The sequence below is a fragment of the Rhyacophila brunnea genome, unplaced genomic scaffold (genome assembly GCF_057557595.1).
Source record: "Rhyacophila brunnea isolate RB1 unplaced genomic scaffold, BYU_Rbru_1.0 scaffold_14, whole genome shotgun sequence".
Classification (NCBI taxonomy): Eukaryota; Metazoa; Arthropoda; class Insecta; order Trichoptera; family Rhyacophilidae; genus Rhyacophila; species Rhyacophila brunnea.
In genome coordinates, this window is record NW_028232796.1 from 12283474 (window position 1) to 12305626 (window position 22153).

Genomic DNA, 22153 nt, shown 5'->3' on the forward strand with positions numbered 1-22153 from the left:
GCGCATGTGTATGTAATATTGCATGTGAAATTTTAAACTGTTTACAAAAAGTTCTTTTAAAAGCTAGATTGCCCTTATTTGCAAGTTGGCAACGCTGCTTATAAGCTAAAAATCGTCAATAAACTTAAGCATGACATGGCTGTCGTCTCCTTGTAATGACCTCCGTCATCGTAGATCTTATGTCGTTTTATTTTAAATGTCATGTTCAAATATTGGTATCTGCAATACAATCATTAAAAATTTGGTCAATGAATTTTCCGGACTGCAAAGTCCACGTTGGTGTCTCATCCCAATGATTCACGTGTCGCGTGTCTCATCTGATGTGAGTTGTTCATTTAGGTAAGACTGCTTCGAGTCGGAGATGATTTCACATTTCACTCACCTCAATAGAGTTTGCATGTAAACATGCCAACCATCCATTTAGCTTAGTGAATTGTGTGAATAGGGTTTTTAAGGCCATTATTATCACATCAGAACGAAGAACGACCTCATTTCTTTAATTCTGTTAATACGTATGTGTGTTAGCAATGCACTACAATAATAAAAGGTCAATATATAATGTTATTGACCAATGATTACTCGTTATTGATGTAATGGTCACCGAGACCTCCTCTGGTTGTTCATCAAAAATACTTTTAATGAAACAATGAACGCCATAAAGCATAAATTGACGCTAATAAGTAATAGTATAGAAGTAAACAGATGTGGTGTTTCTATAATGGTTTCTATACAAAAATACGAGGTACAAAATTCACCGAGAATCGTGGTTCATCTTATTGTATTGTTTCATAATCATAACCCACAATAGCGCACTACAATTCTGCCAGTAAAATGCAAATTGCATACTAAAAATCAACCCATTTTCAATCTATCTATGCTCCAAAATTAGTGGTATAAGTTACTAATAAGGTATAAGTTAGTGAAAATTTACCCAAATACCTATCTTCATAATATTATTACTTAGATTACGTATTTGTTTGAAAGTCAAAATTTTTATGTCAATTGATAAATGGTTACCTATTTAAAATTACTATGTTTGTTGGTATTTGGAGTGACTTTATATTGTGTTCCTTATTCTTCTTCCTTCCTCAGTGTATTTGTCAAGTAGCATCACACGTATTCATAAATACCTATCTAGATCTTCTAGCAAACAGAATTCTGATAGACAATGAATAAAAAACAAAGACGTTATACAAGAAGGTCACCTTCGCCATATTTGATAAAAAATGGTTAAAAGATTTAGGTACCTACTTATAATATAAAAACTATTTACAAACATTTTAAATAGGTACCTATTCCTCTCGAAAAATAAATCCTAATATAGACCGGCACACACTTTCCCGCATACAATTATACTCCACAAGCCCACGCGCCTTTACATCCGATGAAAAAGTAAAAAATCCCGCAAACATGTTTACACAGTGTGTGGTCAGTGCATTTTCTAAATACGTATTTCGCCTCATATAGAAAAAAAAGTTCGGAAATGGGTGAGTATTTTTTGATGACTGACCACGGAACAGATTAATAAATAGAACTCCGATAGGCTATACCCCAATACACTACATTATGACGCAGGGTTTTGAATGTGTAAGTGTCCTACGAAAATGAACCACACATTATAGACATGCAATAGCGTGTGTTGCAACAAATAAACCTTTAAATACACCAATATTGAATAAGCGTCAGTCCATAAACCGAGAGCAGGTGTCAGAACGAAGGACAAGCGTATTCTTGACACGTGTTTAAGTTTACCTCATATTCTTCCACACTTGTGATCGGTAGCCTGTGACTAGGTTTCAGTTTCCATTATTTCTGAGTTCCCTTATGTCGTTCCTTCTTCCTTCCTCGACAGATTTCTAACTCATTGCAGAGGCTATTCTCATGATATTATATGATAACACACATTATCTATTGAGCATTATTTAATAGCACGTCATGGTGACAACAATATTAAAAAACTGTGAAAGTCTCATGCAATATAGGTACTATTATAATCATGGCCCCACATCCTGAAGCGGGCCCCCAGGCTAGGATCTTTGGCGGCCCCCCTACCCATCGCTAAGGATAAAGGCAGAGTGATGCTCCACAGTAGCTTTTTCCAAATGATGTAGGTATGTTTCTAGTGTTTTTTTTTTATATTTTAATACTTACATCCATTTGAAATATGGAATTGTCGAGTATACACAAACAAAAATTGTATCGTACAAACACATAATTTTAAATAATAGCATTATCAAAGGAAAATAGCGCCTTTTTTACTAGTAGAGAGGATTTGTGATGTGTAATTATATCACTTTATCTGGTCGACTCGCCACGCCGGGCCCCCAGGCTAGAGCCCTGTCAGTCCCCCCTTTGTGGGGTCATGATTATAATACCAAATCTACAACTCAGCCCCTATTGTATGTTTGGAAAATGTTGGTTACGCCCCTGTCGAAACGCAAAGAAATGTCACTTATAAAACTGGGTAGGTATTTGATAATCAAAGATATTGGAACTTTATTATTTAATATGTCAAATAAGTAAGGTAGATACCTAATTAATGATGGAAGTCTCCGAACTTTAATATTATGTATCATAAATATAATATACTATATGGTAAATGTATGTATAATATAGCATTAGAAAGTATTAAAATGGTCAGGTTAAAATGTATACTTACATGATGACAATACAAATCCGTGAGGGCAAAATGTTATCCAATATCTGCTTTCAGTTTAAAAGCACTAAGGAAACATCGACTCACAACTATAATATTCAAAATAAATTTTGTGTAGGTACTATTGAATAATTTAAAGCCGCACCATTTGTTTTATACACAGAAGTTACAATATTTATTATTGTAAAAGTACGCCTTGTTTCAAAAACAAATCGATACGTTAAAAAGATTCTGTCAATTTGTTTCCACACTGTGTACACAAATTCGATGCACAGTATTATTAATATGTTTTAAAATCAATGAACAGCAATAATGTTATGTTTTTACTTATTCGAAATAATAAAAATAAACAAAAAAAAACAGTACAAAGCGACCGCGACACAACCGACCGACGACTTAACCGTGACTGATTTTTGTTCGTGATTTTCGAACGCCGTGCGAGATCATCGCTCTACGGTCATGAGAAAAAAGATTGTTAGAAAGAAACGTCTATACTCCGTGCGAACTAGACAAAAAGAGACGCAGCATTGAATAGGCGAGTAGAAAAATGATCGTAGAAAGTTTTCACACAAGTGTGTTGGATGATTGCTTGGCGCGCATACATTCAAAAAATGTTCTAACATTGTGACAGTATTGTATGGACGATGAATGCTTTCAGACAGATTTTTTAATTTAAAAATGGGGAAATGTAATTTATATTCGACCTTTGTGAAAGTATGCACCTCAATTTAAATAAAATAACATATCAATTTATTCGATTAACGTAGGTACCTACTTATATCGATCGGTACAAAATACTATTTTGCCCAACCTATTAAAACTGTCAACAGCGAATCGATACGTTTCTAATAGAAAATCGACAGAGATATCGATAAACTTATCCAGTGAAGTGTTTAATGACGTAGAGGCCTGAGGCGCTGACTGATTTTGAACCCCCCCCCCTAATATTACAAAATAACAATCTTTTTTTTTAATGTGTATGAATGATTTATTCTTTTTATTTTGTATATTTGATACAAACATGATTTAATCGCGTGTAGGTAAGCAATTTTCTTCCAGAAACGTCCAGAATCTCCTATCAAAGATGTAGGTTTATAATATTCGCAATTTCTGTCATAATTGGTTGTCTCTTAGCAACGCATGACCTGCCTACTTCTACGGGACGTCACTAAATTTAACATTAATGAATACCTAATAGTTGAGTGTTTGTTCTGTTTTGTCTAAATGGATATTACATCCTTTTTTTTAATATTTAGATTTTGGTATAGTTGAATAATTTCATGACTTGTTTGGAGCCCCTTTTTTACTTATCAACAATTTTTTAGGGTGGATATTTTTCCTAAAAAAAGATAGTATCTAGTTATCCCAATCTGCCGTAATTATGTAGGTAAATAATAAACAATATAAAGACATCGGCACGACTGTAGTGTAGGTTAGCGATGTGAAAAAAATATCTACACTTTCTTTCGATACCTCTACCCTCTACCGGTAACAGGTAACATAACAATATGTACTTTCTTTTCCCTCTTGCGATTAAAATGGAAAAGCTCTCGTGGACAAGGGTCGTTTGATACAGATCTTAGACTATAGATGATAAAGATGGTTGCAAGTCTCGATATTATTTATATCGATATGATAACCATCAGCATAAAACAGCAAATCGCTATGTCCGTGCAGTCAGAAATATTAAAAATGAATTGCGAATACAAAACTATAATATTTTCAAAACGATAACTAACCGTATTACTATTTGAATCATGGGAGAATATTTTTTGCGAAAGTTTCTGGAATTTTGAAATAGTGAAGCGATCCTAGCTTTATACCGCTTTATACACGTGCATGGATTTGCTGCTGTCAGTATGTATTATCGCGCCCATAACAAGAAAATGCACGGGTAAACACGTATTATCGTGCAAGTTGCATGCATAGATCAAAATAGTTCAGAAGCTTCTGAATTTTCACGCAATAATTGGTACTTGCATGGTGAAACTATAGTGGCGAACCTGCTAGAAGAAATACGAACTACACCTCACAGAATATTTTGAGGTTTACCGATTATCTACAAACCTGTCCGAACCTGTCTGAACCTGTCAAATAGCACCATACAATGACAGCATCGCGTCTCGCTTACGCTTGAATAATGAGATTGGAGAGACAATCAGCACTTTTGCGTGCAAACAGTTATTATCGCAGTAGTTTAAAATACATAATATTGGTGCAAGTAAATCCATACACGTGAACAGGCGCTATTAGTTACGAATACTGTCAATAATAATGTCATCGAATATTGTCCGACAAAAATAAATCAGCGATAACAGGAAGTCGCTGTAATCGCATGTAGACGACTTCTCAGTATGTACCTGTCATGGCGGCAACGCATTCTAAAAGCGTGTTTAAATGTTATTGTATCGGCTCTCCTTTTAGACATATTTTATTATAATTGATAGATTCGTTCACCACGGGAGCGTAAAATGAAATGATAAATTTGGGGCGTTCCTCAGTTGAAAACGGAAGTGCGATTGGTGCACTGGAGGGGTTTGTTAGTTCACAGTTTTAACACGTGGACAAGAAGTTCTTGTTCGACAATACGTATATTTTTTCTCTATTTTATATTGACATGTGGCACTATTGAAATACTGGACTTAACTTACTTACTTGACATCGAGAAAATAACAATAATTAGGTAATTAATTGATTAGGTCTAAATTGAAAACAATAACAATATTATAATTATCATAATAATGTTATCATAGTGATAATACTTACTATCATTATGTACTTAACAAATTCCAATACACTTAGGCCTTAGATATATGTACATAATAATATTATAAAGAATTTAAAAAATATGTAAATTAAACAACACTTAAGAAAGTGTAAGCAAAAAAGCACGTAAATAATTACGTGTCTAGAGAGTGCATTGATCAGTCTTATAATTATAAGGAACAATAGAAAATCCTAGGTCCGCGCCTGTTCGCTAAAGGATTACTTATGTACATGTCACTACACTTGTCCTGTCAATATTCAATAAGTGTAATAAAATTATATTATGTAAATATTATACATTCTGACGGCCATTTTCAAACTTCTGTAGGTGGGCGAAACAAGTTATTGGTAATAAATGGCTGCTAGGAAATGATATCTTCGATTTAATTTTAAGATATTCCGGTTGCATAATACCTACCTACCAAATTATTTCATTTAAAATTTCGTAATGACTAATGACTATTTTTAGAATTGTATTGATAAGTAAGTATAAAAACCATATATATTTTTAATAAATGTAGCAGTCTTAAATTGTAAATTTATCACAATTTAATATGTATGTAGTTTGGAAATCGAATTAGGTGGCATTTTATCAGTTAACCTAAATTTTTGCCACCCGAAATTCTACATTAGCGCATAACTACCAACATCGCATAATACCTATTATATTTGGATATATGTAATTATATTTGGATATCATTATATTTGGATATAATTAAATTAAATGAATTTAATGATCTCATTTACAGCAAGACTTTAGAACTGATTAGAGTTACCATGTATAATATTGTGCATAATGGCAAGTAGTTCTAAAACAGTACGTGGGAATGCCAGAACCATATTTTTTTTATCTACAACCCAACACGGACGTATCCACATCCTGTCACAGTGGCGTAACGATCGAGAAGCGTTGTTCAAAACAAGTGTGATTCAAAATCCACGGAGTATACCGACTATTTAACCATTTAACGAATGCATTTTGACGAGTCAACTAATTTATGATAGCGACCTACGGCACCTCATGAAGAATCTTATGCGGCGAAGATTTACTTTGGCGCAAATGACGCAATCGATTCGTTAGGAGATTTCTAAGGGGGCCTCGAAACAGTTCAAACCAGTCATACAATTATTACTGTACCTATACCAACATCTTAAAGAGTATTTCTCACAAATTGTGTACCTATACACATATTACCTAAATCATAACAAAATCTCTGCAACTAAGAACATGACAATGTAAACAAATGCGCACTTATGTTATACAAAAACAATAACCTACTAGGTACTATTATTAAGTGTCGTCACTGTCGTCTTAGATAAAATACTGCTCGGGTGATACAACCAAGCATCGGTGGAAGATTATATACACACTGTGCAGATGAAACATGCATTCTGTTGTATTATTTTGTGTTGTGCTGTATTATTATGTATGTACACTGCGTACTACGACTATGTTATAACTAACACCCAAAAAAAAAAAATTACTAACAGCCAAAGCTTACCAAACCAAATTTACCAAGAGATGAAGGAGATAGGGGGCCCAGCCCCGGAGCTCCATTTATACGTAAAAAGCTATACACTAAGAAGAAGAAGTCTTCAATAATAATTGGCTAGGGTTTAGATCCATCGCTATTTTTTTATTAGATACGTTAGCGTTATTGGTAGTTGTAAGTTGGAATCACAATTTAGTGCCCCGGGTCTCCAAGTCTCTAAGCACGCCACTGACTATGGTACCTATCGCTCAAACCAAGTGTTATTTTTCTTCAGAATTGGGTTTCAAACGCACCGAAGAGGATCGATCCCCGAGTAAACAATTGGAGACATCTTCTTCACGATATTCTGGAGTAAATGAATGTGTTTCAGGTACTTACATTTTTTACTAAGTCAGTAGTCGACGTAAAATGACGAGATATTCATTCGGCAGAAAATGAACGGAGGCCAATCATTTAAAAATTCAAACTAAATGCTGATTGTACTACCTATCACACATTGTTAAAATTTGATGCCATCTTACGATAAGGAGAACAATATTATCTTCATAGCCATGCTACGATCTACCTACATGATAATGGGGTACCTACCTAGTCCATTCTATTATTCTAAAATCACAACCGAAATACAGTTGGATACCTACACCGAATGTCATTCCGATATTTTTAATTAGCTATCATTGTCAATATAATAGCTAAATATGTTTTTTTTTTCATTTGAGTAGAGGTTTTGAAGAGAAATAGATCTTAGCTTCATGCTCAACCTAATAGCTCTATGCTCTGGGTCCAAATACACATTAAAAAACAGCATATGAATTTTGCCAGACCCAGGACTCGACTTATCAATCAGATGTTTATTATATTATGAAAGTTAGGTTAGGTTAGGTTAGGTTAGGTTAGGTTAGACTTACCTACATAAGGATTTACTTACATGAAAATCTATGTTCCGTATATAATTCAACAGTACCTACATTACAGTCGATAATTGCATAATATTGATAGATGTAAATGTAAAAGTTATCATCGAGTTTCTCGTATCAATAAATCTTTAGAAATAATAAGAAAATTAGTGAATTCTCGAAAAGAGTCTCGATATTCGAATGTTTTTACGAGAAATATAAAAAAAATGTCTTGTCTTTGATTCTGATATAATAATCTTGGATAATTTAAAATTCAGACGATTTTTTTGTCAAAAAAACCTTAAAAGGGTCTCGTCTTTGTTATTGAGTGTTTTCACAATTCATCGAAATCCAAATAATTAATACCAAAGAAAAATACATTTCTTGGGAATTCTCAAGTTCTCGAGAAATCAATAAACTATAATGTCGAATTCTGGAGAATCAAATAATATTTTTAAATTCGAGAATACACCAATCTCATGGATCGCTAAAAGTCGAGAAATCGAATTAATAACATGAGTGAATATGTCCTGTATGTGGACCGTGATAATTATTAAACATTTGACCTACGATAAATCGTTTACCAATCCTATATTTATATTAATTGTTCTTTCTGGTTTATGCTTAAAATGATTGGTTGATTTTTATGCGATTTACACGATCGGGTTTGAGAGTATAATTATCCATTATATATATGTATAATGACTACAATGTATGTTAATGTTATGAGATGATCTTGTTGTGAAGTGATCGTTGCGATAAAGACGCGGCAAAAACGCAGGGATGCAAAAATACGAGGTCACCACAGCCATTAGTGGGGAACACCATTCAGCATAATAATCAATCATCAAATTAATATCATGACTGCCACTGTAAACATGATAGGCTGACAAAGATCAGAAACCTTGACAGATGTGGATACAAAAGACGCCGACTGAATTCGAGCCCATTAATATAGAAACAAAACCAAATAACTTAGGTATTGTAAATAAAAATATATTATATAAGATTTACAAAGTTAGCAATATTGCATCAAATTAATATAAGTACGTATTCGTATTTCATGATAGGTTTTAAGGCCATATTTGCCAGCGGTTTTTAAACTATGCGTCTAGGTGTATCTATTGGAGCGTCACGATTAATTCTTTTGGTCGCCGCAGGATATGCGAATATAATTACAGATAATGATTACAAGATAAAAAGAACTTCGTATATACCACGTTTTTAAATTTTCTGTTGAATCGTATAAACTTGACAATTCTATGTATTAATAATTTAGGACAAATAAGGCAATTTTCAACAAATTATTTTTTTGCTATTTTGCAACAAACAATTATTAATATAGAATACTGAAATGTCATTTTGATTTCCATAGTAACGCATGTATATATTAATAATTTAGTTACTAGGACTACCCCCTTACTAACCAATAATAGTGGATTGGATTACGGATTTCTTCCGAAATAACTTTTCATAGAAAACAGAATTAACTGAAAATGAATTCAATTCTACTTAAATATGGCTAAAAGTATTAAAATAATGCATTGGCATCGTGTTCTGATATATTCTAAACGTTTCAAATGTCTAGCTAGTCAGGAAGTTAGTTAAAAATCGATTGCAAGATTTGTACTGGATAAACAACCACCGGACAAACAAGAATACGAGCTAAGAAAAACGTGGTAATATAATTCCAGATATTATAAATTGAATGCGTTTATGCACGGTTATACCTGCTACTAAATTTATATAAACAACTCAACCTCAACATGCTAGAAATTTTGTTAGCTATTTATAGTTTGATTCAGGGCTCGAAATGGACCGGAACGCACTGGAGCGCCGTTCCGGTTCATACAATCCCCAAAATTATCACTCCGCCTCGTGTAAATATTAATTTGACCGTCTGTGCGAGATATGTCATATTATAAAAAAATCTAACAAATCGTTTTTTTAAATACATATATGTATAGCATTAGATAAGTAACAGTGTTAATATTTTCGTAAAATTATCAAGTGCTCCGGTTCGTAAAAATTTCCATTTCGAGCGCTGGTTTGATTTGTCAATGTTTGACATGTTCGACCATACAGTTTCTCAAACCTTTAAATGTTTAAATCAAACTAGAAATAGCTAACAAAATTTCTGGCATGTTGAGGTAAAATGTATAAATTTAGTAGGAAATGTATTTTAGAATCCCGCGAAATAAACATAATTTACGTAGGACGCAGTCATAGATGAGATGCTTAACCTAACTAAATCACTACCATATAAAAACTTCAGATAGTGAAAAAAACTGATACTTAATAAGTTTTTGGATCTTACCGAGGTCGGTAGTAAGAGTGCCTGATCTTTTATTGAAACCGTTTCTGAATATGACTATCAAAACAATCATTTATTGTTAAAATCATAATAATTATTATATATGCACCTGTCAATTATCTACGTGGTCGCAGCCATGACCTATTCTGGGCCAGAACAATTTCCTCGTGTCTAGTTTGTCAGGCACCGTTAGCGAGGGGTGCAAGACTAGTCAATGCGCTCCCCAAAAATAAAGACATTTGAACATACATAACTTGAAAACATCTCAGAGAATATATTATACCCACTAGAAAAAATCATATTTGAAATAATACGAAGCTCGACAGGATTTGAACCCGTATAACCACTGGTATCGCGCTCTGTTGCATTAACCAATTATGCTACGAGCGTCCTCTCTAATTGCGAAAATTTAAACTACTACTAGTAGTAGTAGGTCATAGGTATATGAAATGCTTATCAAATCGCGTTATTATTGACTACCGGTTTTACGTAGCATAATCATTGGTTAATGCAACAGTTGGCGAGATACCAGTGGTTATACGAGTTCAAATCCCGTCGAGCTTCGTATTTATTTCAAATATGATTTTTTCTAGTGGGTATATAGGTATCTGAGATGTTTTCAAGTTATGTATGTTCAATATATGAAATGTTACATTCTCAAAATCTTGTGAATTATTCGTTGAATAAAAAAAATAGTTAATTAAACAATACATAGACATTTTCAGTAATGTACCTACTGTGTAATTTCTTTTTGAAATTTTATTTTATTGTACTTATAAAAGTTTTTTTTTTTCACAAGTATGAATTTTTATTTAACCTGTTTGATTAGACCCAGCATTTTTTACAATTTAGATCTCATGTTGTGAACGTCCTGAATTCTGATTTGTTGTGTCGATATTGTTTTTTTTAATAAATAAATAAATATATTATAATGTTTATTAAACAAGAACAAAAATACGCTGACAATGATATAAATCGTAAGTCTCATATTTTTTTGTTTTTCTTCGTGGGATTTGTAAAGAGATCGCTCAACTGATAGGGACCCCGAACCATTCATTAAAATCTGGTTTTCTGAAAGGCCCTTCTCTCAGACTACCTTCTCGCCGTCTAATATAAATTATTGGGTCAAGGCTGACAATAAAGGTTTTATGTAGCCTTTTTTAAGAGAAACTCTTTCTGATGCACGTCTTAATCAAATGAAAGAAAATAAAACTCAAGGTTTTGGGAGAATGAAACATGATAAAATGTATATCATTATCAAAACTCAAGCAGATGTAAGAGAAAGCAATACTATGAAATGACACCAATGTGTTGTATTATAATACCTATTATATTATTAATCAATACTTTCATTTTAATGTGACAATACTAATGGTAATATACATACAGGCTATGCCTAAGTGTACTAGATAACATATAGGTACGAAAGGTTTATTTGTACGAAATGCCACTCAGCAGGGGTATTGTAAATAGTTAACACAGTAACACGTCTCCGTTATTTTTATTATGATACGGAAGTTACTATTGTAATTAACATATTCTTTAACACGTGCTTAAGTTTATCACATTGATGTCTTTTCTGGTTAAGTCAGATTTTTAGGCTTGTCGTGTTTTTCAACCGGTGTACCGTATGTGTCTTCCCAGTGTGCTAGAAATTTTATAAGTCCCAAGAGTAGTATTACATAACATCAAACCTCTAACAACCGATACCTATGATACCAAAGTCATTATATACAACGTATACCTACCAAAGACAGCAACATAGAATGTTATGCTGACATAATAAATAAAATTGTTGATATCTTTATTTGTTCTTATCTCCACTCCGTAAGTTGTGTGAATGACATTCGCTACGGACTTTCCTCGGTTTTCCTGCACAGCCTCGGTTTTATCTTGAATGAGTTCGTAATCAAAGGTTGGAAGGGACGAGGAATATTGCCTTCCCAATCCCGAACGACATTCTAAATGAAAAGTTTCACTGGTTTCCCACTATCGCTTATGGTGCTAAATCAAACAGATCATAATCTTCAGTCATGAGATCCCAACAAAGAAAAAGAAAATGTAATTTGAGAATAATATTATATTTTAATCATCTTAATGGAATATATTATTTTTTAAGCGCAATGAATACCGATATATGCACCTTATTAATATAAACAAGTCACAACAATATTTCACAATGGAAGCTATTTAAACATGTAACATTGTATTAACACTTCCTAAATCTTAAGATCTCAGGTATCGCCATAATACAAATTCATTATTCACTTCATGAGATCTTGGCTTAATTAAAATTCTTTTTCTTCTTAAAAAAGAGGCGTTCTCACAAATAAACAATAGCACCTATCACATTAGTATTAAAAACAAGAAGAGAAGCGTCTTGAAACCAGGTAAATGGCGTAAACAGGGAACTCAGAAATATCTGTGGGCGTAAATAATATTTTAAGTACGCATCTAATTAAAATTTCTGAAATTCACTTCCCGTTCTAGACACAGTCTTCCTGTCTGAAAGGGTTTTTGTTTTTGGTATACATTATGTATTGCAGTGCTTCACAACCGATGTATCACGACACACAGATGTGCTGTGAGTCATTGGATAACATTGGTGTATTCATGTATTGTAATATACAGTTATATTAACCATTACAAAATATTGCTTGATTCGTTGCATTTAACGCTGTTATATTTTTTGTTTCGTTTATTTATTTTTCTAGTCCTGCACACAGATGACTCTACAGATGAAATCCAACTACAGTATTGACGCGGCACAGATATTAAGGTACAAATACCTATCGAGTACACTGGTATGTATAAATGCAATCAGGGGTTGTCTTACTTCTAAAATAAACTGACAATAAGCAAGTATTAAATAATATAGCAGTATTGACGTACAATTTTTAACTTTATGACTTATTTACTTATAATAATATCATTTACAAATAATATCATCTGGGCCTGGTCATTTAAGTAATTTAAGGCATAAAGTCCACTAAAGCAGGCTTACGGGTCGCTCGTGCATTTTCTATGTGAATCATCGAAAATACAACGTAATCAAATACGCCAGCGCACACTGGATTTGACGACGCCTTGTGCCCGCCTGCCCCATGAGTCACCGTTTTTGGCTTCTCAACGATACGAATTAACGAAAATACAACGTAGTCCATTCATTGAACACGGCAAGCAAAATCACGCTCCTCGAAGCGTCGTCGATAGACGAGCGAGAAGTCATTATTTAATAACAGAGAACTCATTGTTTAGTTATTGCGTAATTACAAGCACCGAGAAATAATATAGTATTTTTATTGCTTTGTTATGAGGACGCTGATAATAATAATTATTTTGTGCTGCTTGGGCCCCTTATTACATAGGTGAAGGGTAATGCGCGGGTGGGAGGGGGCCTACTCAGTAGTGAGCGCACCGAACGCTTTTTTGGTGGGCTTTAAAGAGTTCGAAAAAAGTAATATGGTAAGTAAGTATCCTTAAGTGTACCGTGAAAAATTTATAATTCCAATTGTGTGCCATGATACGAATAAGGTTGGGAAGCGCCGATTTAAACAATCCGTCAATATCCATTATCAAAGATACTTTGAGGAAACAGGGATGAAATTAGTGGCCCGAGGATAAAATGTACAGATCCCGATATAATTAAATAGTATGAAGAGAAACTATGAAGACAATTAGTAGAAACCTACACATACGGTATGTGTTGGTTTCTCGTAATATGATACAGTGTGAAACGAAGAAGTACCCAGTTACAGGATGTGGTCGGCGCATGTTATTGTCGAGGGTCCGGTATATTACACAAATCTCAAAGTCACCGAATCATTCATTGATCGTTTGGGATGATCACATATTTATGATCGAAAGACAAGTTATGGAAAGCTTTATTTTTGGACCAATATTTATAAGCTTTGGACCTAAAATCACCGCTATAGAAAAAATATGAATACGTAATGTGTTTGTGTCGTTTGTGACAATGAATTCGGAATCTGAAGAATAAAAGGGTCCATGTAAATGTAAACCCTGCTCATAGGCATCAGGGTATGTTCCTACAAATTATTTTATTCTCTGAATACCGCGTTTATATCTTCGCGGCAATGTTTTCATATTTTGCTAACGAGTCTGCAACTGTTATTTTATTTGCAAAATATTTAATATGGTAGACAGGTAGAAAATAACTCAACCTACCTACACCCTAAAACCCGCTGGATTGACGAGCTCTTAGGCATAAAGCCCATTGACGCAGCGAGTGCGGCGCTCGCGCAAAATTTCTACAAGTGGCGCGTAAATCATCAAAAATACAACGTAATCAAATACGCCAGCGCCCACTGGACTTGACGATGCCTTGCGCCCCGCCTGCCGCATGAGTCACCGTTTTTCGCTTCTCGGCGATACGATTTAATGAAAATACAAAGAAGTCCATTCATTGAACACGGCTGCCAAAATTACGCTGCTCGAGGCGTCGTCGATCGACGGGCGAAAAGCAATTATTTAATAACAGGGAACTTTTTGTTCCGTGTCCTATATTTCGCTGTTTGAATAATGTCGTCGTAAATATTAATTACAAGCCCCGAAATAATATAATATTTGTATTGCTTTGTTATGAGAGGCGCTGTAATAATAATTATTTTGTGCTGCTTGGGCCGCTTATTACATAGGTGAAGGGTAATGCGCGGCAAGAGACGTGTGATTATGGTTATGAATAAACACTTCATACGCCGACTTCGCCCGCTCGACGCGTTCTATGGGCACCATCGCTTAGAGTTCGTCTATCTAAGTAGGAACTGAGAAGAGAAGATGGAGCTAGCGGAGGCCTTTGTCCAGCAGTGGATCCACCCCGGCTGATGATGATAATATTGCTATAAGTGTGACCATAAAGATTTTCGCCAGATTTTCTAAAAGTTAAATTTGCGATTTTGAATTTTAGGGGTTTTCCGGGTATTCAGACATACTTACCTAAAAATGAAAAATACATGATTATTTATCAATGCATAGCAGTGGCGTGTGGTGACGTTAACTTTTTAAGATGCTGTTACTAGCTGCTATATAATATTATTATGAACTAATAAATAATTGAATATTGGTTCTGTAATATTACTGAGTAATGACTTTTCTATCTTCTTAAAATATTGTCGTAAATATTAATACCGCAAAAGCTTTTGAAGAACTAAAGTTTGGTAAAAATTGCGCTGTAAATACCTACACAATAGATTTCTTAGATTTCTCTACTTAAGAACATACGGGTTCTTTGCTTATGACAATGATAATAAAATGAATGTCCCGACTCGTTTTCTTCTGGGTATGCTATCAATGCAATCCCTGTCCACCCGAAGAGTGATTGCTCTTTTAAAGCATTTCTTTTTACTTCTTCGTGGGTTCACTGGCAAATATTAATTTTCATGTTCCCACCAATATCACTCGTAACTCTACGGTCTTCAAGATACCTCGTCGCAGGACAGAATATGTCATGTTTCATGATGCTGTGTATCGTGCGATTAACTTATTTGATGGCAACATAAAGGTTGATTTATTTTTTATTAACTATATAATATTTGTGGACGTGTTAAATTTATAATTGTATATATTATCATGTCTCTTTAATATTTAAATAAACACATGCTGTCTTTTCTATTTTCTTGTTATATTAGTTGTTATTTGTAATTAAGATATTTTTATAATTTTGTATTTATTATGTATTATGGCGTATTGGCCAATCGCTGTAATGCCGTAATACTCTTTTTCTAAATAAATAATATTATTACAAAAATACTTAAGGATGTTTAGCATTATTTACCTACGGCATCTATGGACCGCACGCCATTGATGCATATTATATTTCTGTGGGTAAAAATGTATACGGGCAGGTACCAAAATTATTACGTTCTTCGGTTACAGAATTCCAATGTAATCGATTTTTTTAAAGATCGATCGATTACTTGTTATACTTACATTCTATATATTGAAGAGGATGCATTTAAATAATAAGTAGGTCATCTTTCGATGGATTATATACCCACCTGTTATATCTGTGGTTAGATAAATGATATACTATTATTACATCATTATTATTATTTATGTACACCGACAGGTAGATGGTTACTAAATTTCTTATTATGTACACGTACACAATAATATGTAGTGCTTCTTGTTTGAATGAATAATATCTAACAAGAATGGTATAGAGGAGGATACAATTCGAAAAAGGGTGTACAAAAAATATACGCACTTTGTGGCACTAGCATGCGAATGCGTCTCACTACGAAGTTCAACTTACCATTACCAATAGGTACCACTGACTTCCGCTCTTTCCCTGCCTACTACTTACTGCGCCTCGTAGTTTCCACAGTGGATTTCCACACTTTTCCCATGCCCAGACATTGCGCGATATAATATAAAGTCTTTAAATAATATATCCCCATATGTTCGGTTTTTAAACGAATATGGTAATATACTTCTTTTACTTAAATGTATTTCACCAGTGTTCGCTGTCCAAATAACAATAGCTGGAACAACATTCGACTCGATGCGGACTGTCTAGGACTCACGGCTGTAGGTACTCGGTTAAAATCAAATACCTATCGTGTACTTGGACGCATGTATTCTTCGATGTTGTTTTACAGTGTGAGTCATAACATTCTACGAAAGCTCAGGGCAACAGAAAGCATACTGAGCTTTGAGAACATGTATGTGGCGGATTCTGTGTGTGTGGTGGGTATACATTTAAGACTAATGAGATGATAAAATCGGACCAAACAAAGTGAAGAAGCGACATTGGACTTGGCTCGGCCACGTACTACGGATGCCACAAGAGAATCTCATCGTGGCCAGCTTTTTAAAGCCATCCAGATCCCCATGTCATTAAATACCATCAACACGATGTAGCGGAACCGCCAGGTGCTATAACGATAGTGACTCTTGGAAGCATCGTGTGGTATCCAAATGTTCCAATTAAGGTTGTGGACATGGACTAAGAATGATTAATAATAAGAAATCCCCATAATTATTAATCACCTATACATACTGATTACCTGCTTAAATTTTCACAATGTTCATGGGCAAAGCCACACACCTTCCACAAACGTAATGTACATACCTATAGCTCAATGCTACCAATTTTTGGAAATCGATATTACCACCGGTTTTGTATGAAATAATAGTCTGACTTTGACAGTTGATGAATAACAGGAATGTATAATATTATAAGTAACACTGACAAAATTTATAATTTAATTCGAAACGAGAAAGGGCTTGCAGGGGTTTGTAAATCTTAATGTCAGGCAATATGGGATCTGACAGCTGAACAGTGGGACCACTCGTTTGTGGAATATGCTTGTGCAAAAAGTTATGCTCGGGCTTTGTATCTTAAGGCCATGCATTAGTTGAGGCACGGTCTAAAAAGATCGTTGCTAGGCGATGCGCGGATTGCGGGTGGCGGGTGAAAATGACGCCTGTCAAACGAAATATTAATTGTCATATAAATCCAACATACGTCCATTTTATGTTCTGTTTATTGTTCTATTAGTAACAATAATAATATATTCATTGACATGTTTTCTTTTTAAAGTAAATGAGTAACGTTTTTAGTCATCTTTACACGATTTTAGAATTAATTGACCCGTCGCCATCACGCAGCAAAGTGACGTGTTCCTGGGTCAACTTTCTCTCAGTGAATGGCAGCGAGTCCAAAATTTCGTCGCCCGTACAGTTGAAAATTATTTGGCGTTTCACTGATGCGTCACCTTAAGTTGGCGCTGTCATTGGGTCATGGTCAGTTAAATTCATCACTAATGATATAAATCACATCGACTACCGCGCACCTGTATTTTAGTTTGTATAGGTATAACTTCATGTCAATATTAGTTATTAATAATATAGATGAAAGTATTCACACAATAAGAAATTTATTGTAATGACCTTTTTTTAAACTTCTTAAAACGATTTAATATTGCCTCAGGCTGAAGAAAGCTTTTTTGGTTTCTCCGTAATTACAAATTTAACGACATAATTACATGCAGCTTATAATATTATTGTATTACCATTCGAATTCGGGGTAATTTTTAATCTAACCCGTTTGACTGCATGCTATCTATTATTTATTATTTTAAAGAAGTACCTGATAAGACTACAACCGATTATTGGTAAATAACACAAATAAATGAATTAGGGTAGTTTTTAAAGTTACACGTAAATTTACGTATAACACTTCACCGTAGCACAGTTCGCCGTGAGCTTTCTTATCATTAAGAGATGATCGTATACTATACTATACGGTCTCCAATTTTATTAGATTCAATATGAACATTAATTCAATTTTGTCATACCTAGCTGATTTTGGCAAAATTCATGAATTCAAGAATAAAAACCTAACCTAACCTAACAAATAATCCAGTATAAATATTGGCTGTTTTCAAAATTTGTTTGCTGCTGTCTTCCTTTAAAATATAAATCGACAAGAAACGTGTTTTATTTAGACATGAATTTTATGTCAGTACTATACGTTCCAAAGAGGTTGGACAGTCTTTAATATACGGCGATATATTATTTCCGACACGATTTAGTGTGATACGGCGAACTTCATACGTACAAGTTTCCAGACACGAGTTTTTAATACAAATTCGTACCTAATAGGTATTATCTTTATCTTAACTATATGTGTGATTATCCTAACCAAACCAACCTATATTATAATGACCATGGCCCCCACAGGGGGGGGGCTGATAGGGCTTTAGCCTGGGGGCTCGGGCTCAGGAGGGGCCCGGCGAGGCGAGTCGACCAGATAACCGAAATAAACACACATCACAAATTTGCTTTAATAGTAAACAAAATTCGCCCGCGGCGCTGTGCGAATGTGTATGAATACTCGACATCTCCATAATTCAAATCTATGTATTAAAATATACAATAAACCACTAAATATACACATTCATTTTACCGCGTACACCATTTGGAAAACGCTACTGTAAAGCGTCACAGTGTCTTTATCCTTAACGATAGGTAGGGGGCCCCGCCAAAGATCATAGCCTGGGGGCCCGCTTCACGATGTGGGGCCCATGATAATGACGGATTAAAATAAATTTTATACGAAATCCTCCACAAGGTAGAAACAAACAATGTTGAGTAGGTACAAATTTTACCTGTTATGTAAAAATCTGGCCCGACTGTAAAATAATAATAGTGTAGATAATTATCGAAATCAGGGACATGATAAAACGATTTAAATTGAAATGATACCAGTTAAAATGGATCAGCTGACATTTAAAATAGTAATTATTATTCAAGCCATACCAGCTATGCATATTTTGACGGGACAGATGTTCCAAAACTTTTTTGGCAATGAGTTGTTTTATATAGGCTCACGTTTTTAGAAATTACTCACAAATAAATATTATACTCGCATGTTAATTTTATACCCACGTCATGTGCATCAAAGGTTAACGCGTTGTGCTTGTAATGGGTGAGTCACGGATTTGAATCCCACTGACTGAGTATAACTCACAAGATATCTTTTTGTCTCAAATTAATGTGTTAATAATAATACAATAAAACACAGTAGTTGTCCAAATATGTTAATATCGACGAGGACCGACTTAGGGCCGTTTCAGACGGGACACCGGTATCGCGCTCGTATATAATAAGGATGCCTTTGTATTCGAATAAAGGGGCCTTTGTATTATGTTTATGAACGCCCCAGAGCTAACGAGTCAACGTGTGTCCGGTACACTTTCCCGTCGTCCGCTACATTCTCAAGCCGCCGATACACTTGTTTTATTACCGCAGCCAGTTTTATGTTCTAATTTATAACGCGAAATTATGCGTTGACTCATTAGCTCTGGGGCGTTCATAAACATAATACAAAGGCCCCTTTATTCGAATACAATGGCCCTCTATATTATATCGAGCGCGACACCGGTGTCCCGTCTGAAACGGGCCTTAGTCCGTTTAGGTATTAGGAGGACATTGTTACAACGTAATAGCAATCAACATCAAAATTAATATTTGAATTCTGATTCTTAGAATGGTATAATGGCTGACAATCATTCTTCGAAAAGTAGTTCACAAAACCATATGACTGTCAATTTATATTTATGAAATTCAATTTCAGAAAGCCATCCTACTATTTATTCAATTATTATTAAACTATAATATGAAATTATTTTTATTCAACACGGGAAAATTATCTTTTATTTATAATCATTTAGATGGGTGAAAGAAAAAAGGGCGAAACTGCAAATAAAAGTATATTTATTTACAATATGCCTAATAATATGATAAGGTTTTAACTAAATTGGCATTCGTTTAAATTTTCGTAACGTAATGATAGCCGTTTATTGAACGGCCTATTGGTATTACGCGGTATGCAGCCAATGTGGTGTAGGCTAATTGCTTGAAAATTGGTATTGAACGCTTTGCAGCCAATGAGGTTACATTTAATTTAGTAAGGTGCAGGTTAGTCCAAATTTGATTGTTTTTTTTTTTGTAAGGGCGTCTCCAGAACCCACCGAAAAATATTTAAGTACCTCATTAGATAGGTGCTTAAAATTTATTCTAATTTGGCATTCATGATAGGTATTGTTTTTTTTTAATAAACTTTCTTTTATTCAAAGATTTTTTTCTAGTACCAAGGTAGGCATGAGACGTTTTCAAAGTTTTGTTTTTCAAAGAAAGCGTCGAGTATATTTTGGTGGGTATTCATTGACGCGGTGAATAAAATCGATACATACAATTTATTCAAAATTTGAATGGATGACAATACACTATTAGCGTATTATGCATTCGTTTGAAAGACTATATTATTAAAGAGATACTTACCTATTATTTATTCAAATTTGGAATTTATAAACTGGTTCTCTTGTTAAATTTTAAATAGATGTTTGCAACCAACTTTATCGCAAACAAGAATGTGTCAGTATTTTTAATAATAATTTAATTAAACTAAAGAATATGTAGGCGGGAGAATTCTCCTTAGTATTTACACACTTTGAGTACCTAATACCGTTCGCAACACCATAAAAATCTGTACAGCATGCCTACAAAACAACAGAAAAAAATGAAAGGTTGTATTGTTAATAGTTTAATCCAGTATGCTTTGAGAAATCTAATTTATTATAAAATCACTTAGTCATGCATCAAGGCTACTACGTTCATCATACAAGTCATAATATTTAATTAAAATATCTGTACAAACTAATGAGACAATATTCTGCGAACGAATGCTGTATCATCCTAATTCTAAAATGTATGGAATGAATTGAATAAGAAGCGACTGCTTTGTTGTCAATTATTATAATCGGAATTTGAAAATAATATATAAGAAACCACTTTCTTTGATTTTATTATTAATTAAATAATCGTGTAAAATTAATAAAAAAATTATGATCACCGTCCAATTATTAGTATCGATTGAGAAAATGCGGTTTATTTTAAATATAGGTGTCTTAAATAATGCACGAACTATATAAATCTTACTTTTTACGTATGAAAAACAAAAAAGATATGTAACAAAATACTCAAAATAAAACATAAATTGCGTTTCTGCAAAATGCCATTTGGCCTTTAAGCCATGTTGGTTCTCAGGTACAGAAATTATTCAGATAATTTGTAATAATAATCTCATTTACTTACATTACTTTTCTACATTTTATACGACTATACCATACACCTTTCATAATACACGACAATTTTATTTACCTATCTATATATTATTTTCAATGCGTTTTCCCTTAAATATATTTTTTCATGGAAAAGCGGCTTTAGATTTTTTATGCATATCCCAAAATTATAATATTGATACATACGTAATCACGTCGAATATGATAAATAACTATGAGTCAAAGGTATTTAGGGTTAAAGGGGTTATTGCCCAGTAGTAGGGGTCCCTTGGGGCAAAGGAATGCGGAAATGTACGAGCTTCTAGATTCTAGCTAAATCTAGGTGATGAAAGCCCAATTTTAAATATATTTCAAAACGTTCAAAAAATGTTTATTCATTGTACCATTATTTGTCAAAAATCATTAAGTTAACCGGCCCT

General features: G+C 33.9%; 1 protein-coding gene across 1 annotated transcript in view; it reads right to left on the bottom strand.

The window, feature by feature from the left end:
* LOC147075627 (uncharacterized) overlaps positions 1–3064 on the bottom strand; it is a 132561-nt gene extending 129497 nt beyond the window's left edge. The window contains exon 1 of the mRNA XM_085941926.1: positions 2660–3064. The gene's annotated coding sequence lies outside the window, so the exon portion shown is untranslated. The remainder of the gene's footprint in view (positions 1–2659) is intronic.
* Positions 3065–22153: the final 19089 nt, after the last annotated feature.